General features: G+C 42.7%; 1 protein-coding gene and 1 long non-coding RNA gene across 2 annotated transcripts in view; both read right to left on the minus strand.

The window, feature by feature from the left end:
* XKR6 (XK related 6) overlaps nucleotides 1-17,032 on the minus strand; it is a 185,053-nt gene that overhangs the window by 127,860 nt on the left and 40,161 nt on the right. The window lies entirely within an intron of this gene.
* Nucleotides 1,508-6,431, minus strand: LOC128151668 (uncharacterized). Its single transcript, XR_008238444.1, has 3 exons — nucleotides 4,856-6,431; nucleotides 4,525-4,612; nucleotides 1,508-3,318 (listed from the first exon to the last, which is right to left on the minus strand). It is a non-coding gene; the product is annotated as an uncharacterized LOC128151668 (long non-coding RNA).

A 17,032-nucleotide genomic window follows, 5' to 3' on the forward strand; every position in this document is an offset into this window, starting at 1 on the left:
GAAGGTGGAAAAAAATTCAAGCATGTTCAGCATCTTATGGATTAATCCTAGGCCTAGAGCCAGGATAATTACTGCCAGAAGGAATAAAAGTAACATAAATATAGGTTAGCGCACAAAGGATCCCGTTTGCAAGGTTTTATACATCACCAGCTCAAAAGCGGATTTGTAAATTTAATTATAGAAAGATTATAAAAGCAGGTAATACCCAAAGGGTCGTAAAAATAATTTTACTATAGCGATGAGAACAAAACAAAAAAAAAAACCCAAACATTTTAAATTAAGTAGGGCAGCCGATAGATCTCTTGAAGACCTTCCGCAGGATTCAGACCAGACTGCTCGCCAGGGATGCGCACACAGCATCATGCTAAAGCAGCATCCGCCACGATCTTCCAGAAATGTCATTTCCAAGGGAGAAGACATAAGTCACTCTGACAGCCTTGCAACCTTCCAGCGCTGATTTACTTAAAAACATCTTAGTTCTTTATAGAAGGTGCTCCTCGTAGCAGGAGCATGCGATGGTCTGGTCAAAGCCATGTTAGGATAGAAGGACACTTCCAAACCCATCTTTTCTGCACAGGTGATGTGAAATCCCTGAATATGCTCGTTCCCGTCAGGGTTAATGGCCTTACTCTGCCAAGAACAGCTTTGGGGGAGGAGGACAGTTCATTAAATGTCATCGGGGGGGATTTGGGTTCTAGCCCACAACTGCGCTGAGAGAGCTGTCGCCAGTGAAGAAAACGGCAATAGCATGGGCTATCCAAGCAACTCAGCTCGGAAAAGCAAGAATATTCTGTCATCCAGGCTGCAAGAGTGCATCCTTCACACTGCTAAAAACTGTCTGAAATGCACATATATTTCCAAGTGTCTACACACACTAATTTACTGTAATATAGTTCATCCTGTAGATGATCTGGGGAAAAAAAAAAAGCCATCCCAGCGTACACAGCACAATATTTAGGTTATCTACTTTATTCATCCTTTATCATCTTTCTGCTTGCCCTCTCTCCCTTCTAGAAATGCTGCAGGATTTCTTCCTGGCAGTGCTGTCTGCACCCTTTAAGAAAAATGAAAAAATACTACAAGGTGTGTATAAAGGGTAAGGGCACAGGGCAGGAACAGATACGAGGGTTCAATTCTGGGATCTCTTGGGCTTCCCTCTAAAATACAGATACCTTTAGCAACTCTTGACCCATAAAACACATTTTTGGTGTATAAACCACGTTTCTGACCTATCCAGTACTTTCTACTCCAGAAGGCAGTTACTGAAAAGTCCCTGGGACTGATCTGGGTGCTAACCTAACACGGCTCTGAGCAAGCTTTTGTCAGTCTAGCAAAACACACTGTCATTTTTAAATGCATCGCTTGTGTACTTAAAATAGATCATGTGCTTAAATGCTCTGCTGGTCTGCTACCACGATGCCTGGTGTGTGTAAGGAGGAAACATTCCAAGTGTGCTGCCAACACTGAATGCCTGTAAAAAGGCACTTCAAAGGATCACAGACAAGTATTTTTTAAGCCTGAAAATACACATTTATTAGAAAGAAAACTTACGGTTTTACAAACTCATCATGCATGAAACGCAGTGCATTTAAAAAAACCTCAGGACTGACCATTTAAACCTTCCACTTTGCCAGAAAACAGTAACATGACCCTCCTCTTTGCCTTGATTAGCAATGTTTCTGCACACATGGCTCTTTTAATCATCTCGCACCAGTTGTTTTCATGCACTACGATCCATGCTGGGCATTACAAGCCCTTTTGTATGTAAATATGTTTGGCAGTTCGAACACCTACACACAAGTCACGCACAGTTGTTTGCAAGAATGGGGTTCAAATACATATAGTTCGACTAAGTGTGTAGTGAGCATATAAAATAGCATGAGCACGATAATGATCCATATGCCTTTGAAAGCCATATACCACAAAGTAGCGACATTATGTATACGGCACAGGATGAAATGGGATGCAGTAATGGAAATGCAAATTGAATCTCGGCATCAAGTAAGTACCTCTAAATCAGAGGCTACACCACACAACCGTTTCGCAGAAGAAGTCGTAAGAACCCCAGTCCCCTGAGACGTGTAAAACTGGATTAGACATGAACTTCAAAACCAGTATGATGCGGAATAATCCTATGCTGGCAGAAAGGGATCAAAGCTAATTTCTCTAACTTGCTTAATCTTCTGCGGAGATTTCTGAACTCTGGATACACACCAGGCTGCAAGTTAAAAACCTCTCTCCTTTATAAGGTTCAGCAGTGGCTAACCAAAAACAGAGCAAATTAAATATCCTGGAGAGCAGAGTTATTTTTAACAGGCTTTTATAAAGGAATCCCGTTGCAGGGGACAGACAGCAGGTCTGCAGTGAAGGAAAAGCATCGTTACACAGGTTTGTCCACTGGGTTACTGGCAGGATGTCATCACCCAAAGTGCATCACATCTGATCTCAGTCCAGAAATCCCAGGATGCTTTTATATTTACATACGTACATAAATTTTTTTTTTTAATTTTTATATTTATTCCCCTAACCTGGCTCATGCAATCCCCGAAACACAGCTCATGACAACTTTCACATTGTCCTGGCAGAGGACTGCGAGCGCTCAGGCAGAGGATTTAGCGCTCTGCTGAACAGGGACAGACCTGAGCACAGGAGGAAATTAAAAGCATGCTTCAGTTCTCTGGCCGAGGGGTGAAATCCCAGCGATACCAAAGCCAGCAGCAAAGCTCCCCACTGTGCTGCGTAGAGTTTGGGACCTCACCTGAGGATTCGCAACCTTTAGCGTTGTGAGATCACGCCGTTCCAGCAGATGCTGCTTCAGCCTCGCCTTCTAAGCACGGGAGAGAGATTTTCCTCTTCCGTGTCGTTCACACCATAGCAGAAATCTTGCTAAACCTCGGGCTAAGGTGAGCTCCAGCTGACACAGCACTGCTGGTGAAGTAAATCCCCGACATCCCAGTTTCTTTTGTGGAAGTCGGCTTCTTTGCTAAAAGAAGCTGCATTTGGTCCACATGTGTATCATGGTTTTCACTGCACTTCTGATATCAATCCAGTTTGAACAACTCCTCAGCCAAAGCTTCCCCTTTCCCCCTCTGTGGCAGCTCATCCCAGTCTTTTTCTGCCCTGGGACAGTTACATTTGCTTTGCGCACATACAGTGTTGAACGTGTTTATATACGTAGATACACGTTATCTGGATCTGCTATGCTGACTTAAAAACCCAACCAAACAACAACAAAAAAATCCCCTCCTTCCCAACATTAAATGAAACACATTGATCCAAGCACTGGAACATCTCACCACCCATAAAAACCTTTCAGACCTAAAAAAGAAAAGAAAAGAAAAGAATTAAATAAATAGCAATGCTCAAACATTAACTAATTCATTATCAATCAATTAAAGTTTAAATGGTGAAATAAAAATTAAAATAATGCTTTAGACCTACAGGAACTGAACCGCTGGACAAAAACCTGCTTCTAAGTACAACAGGAATTTTTTTCTACTTGGTATACTCTCATGTTCCCATTTATTGGAGGAAGAAAATTCAGGAGAACTGGAGGAATATAGTTATTTTCTTGACAAAATAAAACTAGGGGAATTCTTGGCATCCCAAGAATACTTGTAGGGGTTTGGCTTTATATTTAGATGCACTATTTTTGAGTGGAATACAACCAAGAAGAGATGAGTTTCAGACCTGCCAGCAAGAAGCACAACTGTAAGGGACAGTCCCCTCTGGAAACTGAGCTTATTTGTACCCAGAACTGACTTGTCTTTGGGGTTTGGTGAGTGGCAGCTTGGGGAATCCATACGCCATCATGTGTGGCATCCCAGTGGTACAGACCTCCTCTCTCTACCGTACACAGCATTTTTTCAAGACGACCCATAAGCCACAGAGAAGCCACAGATAAAAGTCCTTCCAGTAATTTCAATGAAGAGAGGATTTTACCCTAAAAAAAGGATTTTTTTTTTTTTTTTCCCCTTCTCCCCCTCTGTAAGGCTATCACAACAGAGTGCTCTCTTGGGGTTTCTGGATGAGTGGAAACAGCATCTTAAACCATCAGCTGGTTTCAAGCATGCTCTACTCGTGGCCATTCAAGCTGACTGCAGCAATGCCACACGGTACGACTGCAGCCTCCCCAGGGCTCCCATCCCAAACCATGGTGTGCTCCTCTCATCGGCACGTAAAGCTTTCCACATGGCTCCCCAACCCTGGAAATCCCAAGCTGTTTAAGGATGTCTGCAACCATGGCTTTTGTGGAGATGGCATTGTACAGAAGAAAAAAATTAAATCCCTCACTGCGACTGGCAAAGGTCTCCCTTGGCAAAGGCAGGATGCCAGCTGATGGCTTTGATTAAAGTAAGTATTGACACACATCCCCCTTCCAGGGCTACTGGCCACACGGCTCAGATCCAGGACAAGGTGTTGCATGGGAATCAGCATACCAACTTCTCTGCTGCATGGCCAACACCATCCTGCTGCAGCAGGGGCGGTTTTGCAGCTCTCAGTGGGATATCACAGCTTATGTACCCAGGGAAAGAAATTTCCAAGGCACCAGAGAATGTTCAGAGATCAGCTCCTGCTGATGGGGTGGCAGAGTTCTTCCACCAAACGTCAGCTGTCAGAGAATCAGAGAATCATAGAATCGTTTAGGTTGGAAAAGACCTTTAAGATCATCGAGTCCAACCGTTAACCGAGCACTGCCAAGTCCACCACTAAACCATGTCCCTGAGCATCACATCTACACGTCTTTTAAATACCTCCAGGGATGGTGACTCCACCACTTCCCTGGGCAGCCTGTTCCAGTGCTTGACAACCCTTTCGGTGAAAAAATTTTTCCTAGTATCCAACTAAGCCTCACCTAGTGTAACCTGAGGCTGTGTCCTCTTGTCCTATCGCTTGTTACTTGGGACAAGAGACTGACCCCCACCTCACTACAACCTCCTTTCAGGTAGTTGTAGAGAGGTGGGTATCCAGTCAAAGGTGGAGTTAACAGAGGGACAGGATCGCTAGGAGAGGACACATTGCAGTGTCAGGACCATTGACTGAGAGGGAGCCAAGACAAGCAGCTCCGACTGGACACCTAACTTCTAGATAAATGAAGTCAGCTGGAAAAAAAATCCCAGTAGGTTAAGGTAACCACCCCAAAGCCTTTAAAAAATATATTGTACAAGCAGGTGCAAACGGACTAGTGTAACTATACCTTATACTGGTATAGGAATGGGGATATCTAGTTTGGGATGAGACATCCTTCCACACTGTAAGTGCACCATTAGTTGTGCTGGTAAAAGGATACTTCTAACTGATAAACCCAGAAGTACTCCGGAAGAAATAGTCTACTTTCAAGGGTAAATCAACTCTTACAGTGTCATCTAAAAAATACCTGCTGGATAAAAGGTACCAAAAAATTAAGTACAAAAAGGCTAGATCACATCAAATAACGATTAGTCATAAGCAGATACATCATATCATATACACATCTTTGCTCTGTTAAACATTAATCTAAATGGACACATTTAAAAAGACATATAATATGGATAAGCACTTTTTGTCAGAAGAGAGCAACTCCCGTTAGTGAGTAAGAAAGGAACAACTACAGAGGAGAGCAGAATGAGGCATTTCATGCAAGGAGCAGTCCAAGAATGAGAAAAATATATGGTACAGTAACCTGATACATACAGTTTTCTGGTATGGACAATAAAATTCTCATGTGCATATACTTATACGCATTCAGTGCGGCTTTTGTAAATTCATTCCTTTTTACAGAACTTTTTTCTTTTAATCTTGAATTGCAAGCTACCTAATATGATATATTGCTGTCCTCCAGAATTGTAAGATTATTCAGTTTGAAAAGATTACTCTAGTGAGTATCGAGTAACACTATGCTAAAACATACACTCTATCTGAAACAACCGTTTATTTAGCTGCAACTCAAACCAGACAGCATTAGCTGCATGCGGCTGTCACTTCAAAATGTCAAGAAAGTTCTTTCAAAAGCTTCATGTACACACCCCCTAAACACATCTTGTGCCAAAACACAGCACATACTCTCTGGAATAAACCAATCTGTAAAGCTTTTTTTTTCCTGCCGTGTGAAGTTCCAGCTTCAAAGAGCACTTGGGTATGAAGTGAAGTATCAACCTAAGCACATGGCTACATTGTTTCCTCCCGTGTTGTTAATTTACAGCCAATTTGCTACATTTGACAATTACCTGTCTATACAAAGCTTTGAGTCATGAGGGTTTTTGCTTGGTAAAATGCTGCCTAACCTCTCCTCTGCTCCTAAAGCACTGGCTTTTGGGGGAGTTACAGGATACCCAGGACTACATGCAAAAGGAAACCCCGCAGAAAAGTAAAGAGAATCTGTGTAAAGAAGCAGTACTTGCGTCTGAAGACACAGAAACAGAGGAACGACAGCACAACAGAAGCCTTTCTTTTTCTCATTACCATTTTGTTGGAAGTTTTTCAGTGTGATGATCTCCTACAGCACCTTCTATGATGAAATCAGGTGATGTCAAAATTACCCCAATTCAGCCTTACTGGTTCATGTCTTTCGCTTAAGCTAAAAATAAAGATATACATGGATGATTATGAAATGGCAGACACAGAAACTGAAAATAATGTTTTGTTTCAAGATTCTGAATTGCCACGAATTGTGGAAAAAATAAAAAAGAAAAAAATCGGGATGCCAAAATGCTTTATCTTAAATGATGGATATAATGTATATAAATTAAAATGTATATACATTGGAACAATAAATGGCTCATCAAAAACACATAATGGAAGTAACAGGTAAAAAAATGTATTATGTTTCTAACAGATGATAGAAATTAATAGAAATCTGCTTACATTAACAGAAAACACATTTGCCACAGTATATTCCTGGTTTAGGATAAAGGCATTTTACCAGTTACACAGCTGCAATTAAGATCACCTCGGTCACAAACAACAGCATGGGGGGCGGGGGGGGGATTATTACCAGCTTATTTGTCATACTGAATTACCTGTCATATGTGTGTGCAGAAGTACCGGCTTAAACATTCAAACAAATTGCCTCCAAGAAAAGTCATCTTTATTTTTATTGTCCTCAATTTCACACCCAGGCCAGCAACATATAACGTATGCATGTCAGCATGCAGCCCGCAGTTTGAGGAATCCACACTGACACGACAAGAACTAATCCTATTATTTCCTTAACGGCATCTGAATAGGCATTTTCCAAGTACTGCTTCTTATTGTAAGTTTAACCCATGTGTTAATTCTCTTACGGAGATCTCAAGCTGCTTTCTCTAGAATCGGGGATTTAGGGGAATAAAATCCCTTCTATTCAATTTCATACTTAAGAGACAAACCTTTCAAAATTAAACAGGGGCTTGCAGACTGTTTGCCTTAAAAACATCGCTTCTCTTTTCAAGGCATTGGAAAATATCTCTAAAGCCCATTTTAGCGCATAGAAAATAAGTTTTTAGCACATCTCAAGTTTAAACCTGACAGTAGTTTGGGCAGCTGCCTTTAAATAAGAATCAGGACTGCAGAAATACATCGCGGAAAAGATTTTCAGAAGGATTTTAATGACAATTCGATGAGTGAACAACCAAGCAGTGCTCCATTAGAGTAAATTATTTCCTACGATTGCAATTCTCCTCCAGTAAACCACAATATTCAAAGGTGAGCAAGTGGGAAAAGACTTGGGAAAAAACAGACTCCCAGCAGTCACTTCCCTTGGCTGAAGAAATTTTTGAGCACATCGTGCTCAGGGGAGATTTCCTTTCTGTAATCAAATATTAAAATATGAAGTACAATGAAAACAAACATCTTACTATACACACACACACACTTTCTGTGCTTTCCAGCAAAGCCGCAATAGCAGATTTGCTGTGGGTACACAGGAACTTATAGGTAGCGTATTAAATATTGATTAAAAATAAATCCAAATAATTAGGCTTAAATTTTAATACCCATGTACATTTCTCTATAATTCATCATGAACGGAATTTTATAAGGTTCCACAAGAGGCTCTGGGTTTAATTTTAATTATGCATTTATTACATAATTCACAAAATTCAGTAATGTGCAATGAGTCTCCCAGCCATTCAAGTGAGTAACGAGATTTATCAGCCCAGTTTGTCACACAACAAACAGGATTCAGAGCAGTTATAAAGGCGGGTGATGAAAGATACATGGAGGGAGGGAAGAATCAGCAGCAGCTTTATTTCCATGTAATAATGCTAATAATATGCAAATAATTCCCCATCTTAATGAATACTTCAGATAAATGCCACATTCAAAACGGAGATTGCACGCTGAAAGCTCGCAGTGAAAGAGGAAACACGGCCGCTCAGCTGCTGTGAGTTTTCAAAGCTCTTTTGAAGCCACGAGGTTACAACTGCAGGTACCACTGAGCATCCATCCATCCCCGCCTGCCTGAAATGATGCTGTCGCATAGCAGAAGATATCGAAGGTCTTCAAGATCCTTACATCCTCATTTTAAAGAGTGACAATCATGTCAAAGCTACCTTAAAAATGTGCATAATTTTCAAAATATGCAGGGATCCACATGTACCTCTAGGGATCTAAATCTGGCCTCTGGAGCATAGCGCTCAGGGTGCATACGAGAGGATCTTAAATGCCCAAACCTCCAGTGGACTGGGACTTGCTCTCCTAAGTACTTCTGGTGACTTTTCAAATTTGCATTTGGAAGTTTCTGCCAAATCTCTGCAATTATAGAAGAGTGAGTCTTGCTGTCCTTCAACAAACATTTTAATTAACTACTTTTTCCCTCCCCCAAGCTTTTGCAAACCTCCCCCCTTTCAGCAGGTATCATCTCCTCTGGGAGAATGAGCACGTGCTCAGAAGTAGGCAATACCAGCTATTGTAACACCCTTGAGCTACCGTGCTTTTGTGTGCTGCTCTCTTCCCCAATTATTTTATCCTCAAACATCTTCTGGGAACTCAAATATTTAAGACTTAAGACTCACAGCTTGTTCACAAAGCAAAACCACCCCCTGTCTGCAGCATCCCTTCCCACGTTCTCACTTGAAACCCACTTTTTTTATTCCTGCTTAGACAGCCGTTTCATTCAGCTTCCCACATCCACACGTCCTCTCCGATTTCCAGTCTATCTCCCCTTTCAACAAACCCTTAGGAGAAACACGGACCTCCTGGGTGCCTCGTCCCTCTGCTCTCTAGCACCCAATTCAAGGCTCAGGCCCAACGTCCATGATTAGAGACAGTCATGGACAACCTGACCTTGTGTCCTCCTTACAGCTGAGACCCTTCCTACTCATCTTCAAGTGTTCTTCAAGGGGACACCTTCCCCCTTGCCTTCAGTCTTCATGTCTATCCAGTAAGTGGTCCAAATTTACTCGCCGCCTTAATACACCAAACACACAAATTATTGTCACTGCAAAGTCCTTTCTGAGTTTTTCAGAAACATTAACCTTCAGAAGCATGTTTCTTCTCATACCTCCACAATTTCAAAGGCACTTCAGAAATAGAAAATCATTACTGCTCTGCTCCAGCTGGATGGTGGCCTCTTCACCTGTCACCAATACAAGTGGTCAGCTTGAACCCTTGAGCAAGGGGCTTTTGCTCCCAGCTTTTCCAGAATTGCAGCTTTCTTACAATCAGAATTGACAAAGTTAGAAAAATGCCTTAATCACGGGATTTAAAAATATATAAATGTACATGGGGGCAGCGGTATTTTTTGCTTCTTGATTTTCACCATTTCAGACTCATACTCTCCAGCTGTTATTTTGTAACTAGAGTCAGGGGTGCATATATACATTTAAGTACCAACTGAGGGTTTTTTTCTCATGTGATTACCACGTATTAGCAGCTGACGTTCTAAAAGGAAGAACAAATGCTCTCCCAAATAATAACATTCACAGTTAGTAGCTCTATCTTTCTGTACAGCTACTGAATCAGCAATCCCATCCTCCACAACAGTCACCTGCACTGTTTTCTTTCCCCTTGTTCGAGGGAGGGCATGATGAGGACAGATGACTTCTAAGGTTGCTACATGGGTATCCTCTTTTGAAAATCCCAATATATATCTATTTTTATGCATGCATACATTCATATATTATATTTATATATGTATATATTTCCACATTTTTATACATATCTCTCCATGTATTTATCTATATATCTATCCCATTTTATATTTATTCACATAAAGTTTAATCTGACACTGCAACTCCAGTTTTAAGTGCACAACATCAGCTTTCTTTTTCCCCTAATAGTTGCATTTACCACACTACATCTTGGAGGCAGCCACACAGTAAAAGAACAAGCTGGCACCTGTGAGCTTTGGTTGTCACATGAGTTGGTTTAATTTTTTCAGTTGTTTTCTTATGGACAGATATCTTATCTGACCATGTTGTACATATGCCACGTACCACACACCAGAAGCAATCTTAAAGATACTTTGTGTTTCTGGAGGTTTTGCAGAGATAGAGGGAAGAGACACTGAGTTGCCATGGCAGATACAGGCTTAAAATCAATTTGAGCCCAGAAAAGATCACCTTGATGCTGAATGGGGGTGGTGGACCCTCCTCTGCGCTTATCCTTGGGGAAAGACTATAGTGTGAACCTCTCCTTTCTTGGGCATCAAAGGATCTGCACAGAAGAGAGCCCTATAAATGATAGAAAAACCTTCCACAGGACTGCAATACCCTCCTGGGATCCAGAGCAGCCAACCGTGAGACACAAGCTCCCAGGATGCCAGGCTTCATTAGGTCTGGCACTCACAGCACTGCTCATGAGACATCCAAACTGGAAGACAACAAAACAAACCTTTAGCAACCTCTCTCCTCTGAAATCCTCAGCTCCAATGCTATCATATGGCTTCACTGTGAAATCTCTGGCCCTTCAAATATTTTGCTTATTTTGACCCCAACACAGAGGGTAATCTGCTGCTTTCACTGGGAGGTGGGACCAGCAGAGAGAGGATTTTTTCAACATCTGATCCAGCATCAGCAGAGCTCCCCACCCACTGAACGCATGCTTTCTGAACTAAAAAAGAAACTCATTCCTCATCTTTCACTTAAAGGATGCCTTTAGACACCAGATGACAGTGTCCTGTTCCCAGATATTCACTGCAAAATATCAAAGTTGCTGCAGGAAACAAGAAATCCTGAGCCAGGAAAGACCCAGAGACTGTATTGCACCCACTGACATGCATGGTTTCCAAAATAAAGATTGTAAATTCGACTGTTCTCATAACCCAGACAGCAACCAGTCTGTCAGTCAGCAGAATTACTCAGGAAAGATACCATCTGAGTCTGAAATAAGTCAAATTACGCTTCACCGTTCCTCTTCCATGTATGTCATGGGAAACACAAGGGTGAAGAAGAGGTGGCAGCTTCAGCTGCCTCTGAAACAGTCTGACCTAGGGAAAAAACAGCACTGCCAACCAGGGCATCATGAAATACTTCAGACTCCAAGTGATACCGCAGACTTCAAATAACCCGTGAAGCCCCTGATTCTTCCCCAAATCACTGTTGAGTAGATCCAAGCATGCAAATGAAAACAAGCAGGAACAAGTCTTGCAGCAGATCTTGAAGGGACCATTTCAACTCATTCATCAATTATAGAACCCAAATAAAACAGAGAAAGGAGGATGGACAAATAAGCAACCAGAGCAGCCTATCTAAGCTACAAGGTGGGGGAACATCACTTAATAAGGCAGTTTTGTGAGCAGCACCAGAGCAGGAGACCTTTATTCTGGCCTCTACAATCACCACCTGAAGCACTCTGTTGACACAACAGAACGTGGCTCAATTTCAAGCACCGTTGAGGTTGAGTAATTTCAAACATCTTTTAATGTTTGTAGATAGTCCAGAGGGAAGTTGGCCGAAAAGATCTCCAAGGCAGCCACGTGAAAATAGATACAAAACCCTTCAAATCATTACAGCGCCAGGCAGGAGGGAGGAACGGAGACTGAAGAGGGAAAGGGGGAAAGGTGAAGATCCAGACTTCCAGCTAAACTGCTTAAAGCATTTATTTATGTCCAGTGACTCCATTACAAGTTTATAGTGTGCCTTGGGGAGCAGTAACAGACCAATTCCATCAACCCAGATTGCTACTTCAAAAGTAAGATTTAAGTGTAATCTGCACTCTTCTTTCTTCTCACGGTATGAATACATTAGAGGGAGGTCATTCTCCTGTTTTCTTCTGGGTAGCAAAAATGTTGCATGATAAGATAAGATGTTAATACAGCTGTACTTAACCAGAATATTACACACTAAGGCACGGGCACTTTTAATGAAAATCTGGGAAAGACTGCTGATAAACCTGGGTTAGAAACAAAGCATGGCAGGGAAAACAGGCAAACAGATTCATCTACAGAACCTAAACTCGCAAGGTCAAGGGAGAACCCTTCGAAAGTCTTAATTAAATTTACAAAGGACAAAATTAGCTGCTCAATGTTAGTATTACAGCATCTTCTGGAGGGTGATCCAGCAACAAGACTACCTTGTGCTGGGTGGTGGTCAAGTATGTTAGAAAGACATTTGGGGAAAGGCATGGGGAAACTGAGGCATAGGAATGTAAAGGACCTCCAGCATATCAGTATCTTCTAAATCCAATTCGAGTCTCATATCAGGTTGTTTGGATAACCAAAAGTAACTGGAGAGGAGCAAAAGTGCCTTTCAGATACTGCTGGTCACCGAACCCCTCAATTCTTACCATTTTTCTCCAGTTTACAGGCATTACCTTGCTGCCTAGGTCAAGCCAGCATCCCAGCAAGGAATTTCAGGATAACAAAGAGTAATAACAGTACAGCACTTATAGTTTTGTGGGGGTTTTTTGTCATGCGTATTATAAGGATTCAGAATTAGGAAACCTGTCTCGAGAACTTCCAGGGAAACACAATGCCAATTCCTGGCACCTATTTCTGGATGCCCTATTAAAAAAACAGGGCTCCCCTGCAAACGTGTCTGTGAATGCCACCAACTCATCGCTCCTGCTCCACTTTGCGTCCCTGAAGTGAGCCAAGCAGTAAAGGATGCCATGGCAAACAGCAACACACACCTCCTGCAACAGGGCAACGCACCGATGCTGCAGAAACTGCAGTATACGTGGCTAAAAGCTACTCGAACCTTGCTGACATCTCTGATCTCTTACTGTCCTCGTAACTCAGTGCACAAACCGGATTACCCGCTGCTCCAGCAGCTGTCTGCTCAGGACAGGAGAATTTAAATCTGGCAGGAGGGGAAAACAAGGGCCAGAAATGGCCCAGAAAGCCTGAGCCATGCACAAAGTGTAGAGATGATGAATGCAGACTGTTCAGTCTTCCTCTGGATGAGCAGCAAGCCTCTTCTTCAGCATCCTGAAGCTTTCTATTAGTGCATAGCAGTGGTAATGTTCTTAGAAGTTAAAACAAATGTAAATGTTAATGAACCAATGCCCACACCACTTCTGTCATGCATGGAGAAGGCTCCGGTTTTATGATGGGAAAAAAACCCACGCATCAGGAACACCAGATTTGCTCTAGAGCCAGAGATAGGGACAACTGTGCAGCTTCAACCTGAGCCTTAAGACAGCTGGTCTGCAGATCTGTCTGCTTTGGACATCTATCGCTGCATCCACTGCTTCTGAGCACCTCTGACAGTATCACTTTTAGAGTTTCAAAGGAAAGCAAAGTTAAATCCTTCCTACCCATTTGCAGCAACAAAATCACCATGCTTTCTTCAGGAGATGATTCATCCCCTTATATACATACACAGGGGCATCCCAAACAGGATCAGGACAGTTTACCTTTTTCCCCAAGTTAAAACCACTCTCCCAGCACCCTACAACACTAAGTTTTATGGGTATTCGATGGGTGAAGAATAAAAAAGGGTGGGCATGACAGCAAAGGCCCCCTCCCACATCACCTAACTGAGGATAGAAAGCCTTAGAGGCCACTGCATTTCATGAGCACCAGCAGCTGCTAAAGATACTCCTAAGCCTCTGCCAATACCTGAATATCTGACGCCAAAACTGTTTTCTAAAGGAAGATTTCCCTCTATGCAGCCAGACAGAACACAAACCACTCCATCAAGCCCCTGTTAATTTGCCACTTGCTCACACCCAGCAGAGGTAAGGAGTAAATCAGCACCTCTGTAGTTTTGTCACAGATGCCATATATTTCCTAGACAGACAGACTGTAAGTACTGCCCTGCTGGGACACTGCACTCCACGTCAATGGCACATTAAGAGGATCGCGATCCCAGCATTAGCTGTGTGAGCGCTACCAATAAATAGCTATTTTTCAAGCCTGATTTCTCTAGCTCCCATCGTTCCCCTTTTGATGCAGATTCTTACCATAAGCAAACTCATCACTGCCCAGCTAACTTTGTCCATCCAGCCCAGACACCACATTTGTTCACACAAGACTGCGACATAGGGATTTTTCCTTCAAAAAATGAGGAGTGTCAGCATTTTTCTATCACTCTTCTGGAGCAAAAGTGATCTGTTGGTGCCTGGGATGAAAAGATGCTACCACACAGCACAACCACCCCATGCAGCAGCTGCTCTGACAGCCAGGACAACATCCTCCAAGCACCCAAAATTTCCTCCTGTATTACTGCGTAAGCCTTTTCTTGGAAAAAAAAAAAAAACCAAAACAAAACAAAACAGAAGTTTGTCTTTAAATCGAGACAGCAGAATTCACCTCTCTTGCCCCACTGAGGACCAAAAATGCCAGCAAAACACTTAATCATGTGCTCAAGTAGCCCCAGCTGTCGGAATGCTTAAAATCAAGCTGTGCTTGACAGTTTTGTTAGGCCCATGCAGGACAAACTGAAGTCCCATCCTTCACCCCAGGCACAGTGTTGGTGGATTACTCAACTCCCCCCTCCCAAAAGCAGGAGGACATTGCACGAGAACTCCACTTTGTCAGGCCACGATGAAGTCACAGATAAGTCTGGCAGGCGGAAAAGCAGTTTTTAAATGCATTGTTAGGGTCGACATCACTGAGAGAGCAGAAGAGGATCCCTTACGCAGTCAGGCAGTGTTGGGTTCTTCAGCAGCTCTCTACTGCCTGAATGTAAAGTAGTCTCAACTGAATTTCACTAATTCCTTCAAAGACTCTCTTACACTCATCTCCACAGATTATACAGTAAATGCGCTTTAAGAAAGTGCTCTCTAACCCCAACAAGGCTATTCAAAAAATAAGGCTTAACCAGTTGACCTCTGATTATCTTCAGTATTTCACCCATCTGTCTCCGATACACAAATTTCAGCCTCAAAGCAACACCTCCTTAAGGTGGTGTAACTGGATGTTAATAGTTACAATGCTATTCAATGCCTTAAAGGAACTGGTGACATGAAAGCATCCAAACTGTCTCAAAAAATCTCAGTAAGGGCCATGAACACTAGACCCTTCTTGAAAGTCACCATGTCCCAGGCACACAACATTTAAGCAGTGTTTCTGCTCTCAAGTGCCACAGCCTCAGCCGATTAATCAGTACCACACCATCAGGATCTGGCCCACTGAGTGCAAGTCTAACACTTGCACACGATTAGCCCAAATGAAATGAGATGAACCCAAATCCTTAAATGTTAATTAACTCCCACGTGATGACTTTAATAAGAAACCTTTCCAGTAACTCTGCATTTTGTAGTGGCAATATTTACAAAATTTGGGAGCTGTGAATAAAACTGGAATCGCTCAATGGCAGCTTTCACTAAACATAGCAGACTGCAAAATAAGTGAAACGACACACACTAAAAATTAGTGAATTGTTTGCCTGATGGCTCCTCCAGAGGCAAAGGTGCTGGCATCCTCCTCCAGCTCCTTCACGCCCTCCTCCTTCCTTGACACCTCTGTAATTAGTCCATCTGCAGCATGGAGAACTGGCATCATTCATCAGCGAACTTAAGGGTTATCTCAAACCTACTGGGGTACCACAAACTTGTCCTTTTGCCCTTCTCTCCCAGGTTATCTTTAAGGTTCACCCACCTTTAATTGCAGACAAGGAGTTCATTCTGCCACCAAACATGTAAGAGGAGCTGGCGGTGGCAACAAGTTAATGCTTTTTCGATGACAAGCTTATTTTTAAGTGTTACGTTTGTTGGGGGCCGGGTGCCAATGCCCAACACAGTTGTGTGTGCGCTGTGCACTGCAGGCTTTCCAGACGCTGCCACCCTCCTGCTGGCTGTAGACTAAAGGGAGCAATTTCAGCTGCTCCCAGCCTCTAAAAATGGTGTTTCACCTTTTCCAGCCTGGTATGCATGCTATCTAACATCTGATATAGATACTGTAAGCAGCTTTTGCATTTGAAGGCCTTCCACTGAGTGCAAATTACAAGTTAGGTCTCTTTAGGAGGAAATCTCTCTCACTGTGCATTTGAAATCACCCAGAGAGATCCTGATCCTAGCAGGGGCTGGAGATTTTTTTCAATTACAAAAGGAAAAAAATGCACAAATACATCTTAAAGGAAGGGGAAGATGGAGCAGGAGCCTTTAAATGGATGCAGCTTTGTTAGAAACAGGAAAAAAAAAAAACAACACAGGAAGAGGAAACCACAGAACACCAATTTGGGAAACAAAAGACCTGCAAGGGGCTGATTATGGCCTTGATTAGCAATCCCTGCTCAGGGCTGGAGCAAAAGGAGCAACAGTGAGCAGAGACATGCACGGGAAGAGTTGAAGCAAGGTAAGTACTGCAACAGTTTGCTGCTTTCCAAGACAGGTAAGCTACACAGACTCTTCACAGATAGCACAGAGCATCCTGTTGCCTGTGGAAATGAATCTTGGCTCACGAGCGAGACAGCACTGTTAGAGTGGAGGAAGCGCCTACATACAATTACACTGACTTAATGAGTCTAAGAATAGATGAATATTTTATCGGTTTTCACCCTGAATATTTGGAGGGGTTTTCATTTCAGGAGAAAAGGAGGATGCAAATTCATGGCAAATGGCACGGTGGGGCATCCAGCTGGTTCAAAAAGAGCCATGGACCTGGTCTTGCACCTTTGAATCCCAATGATTTAGCTGGACCACGGACACAGCAAACCACATGAGATGTCACCCCTCAGCCTGAGGCCAT

This window comes from Harpia harpyja, chromosome 15 (genome assembly GCF_026419915.1).
Source record: "Harpia harpyja isolate bHarHar1 chromosome 15, bHarHar1 primary haplotype, whole genome shotgun sequence".
Classification (NCBI taxonomy): domain Eukaryota; kingdom Metazoa; phylum Chordata; class Aves; order Accipitriformes; family Accipitridae; genus Harpia; species Harpia harpyja.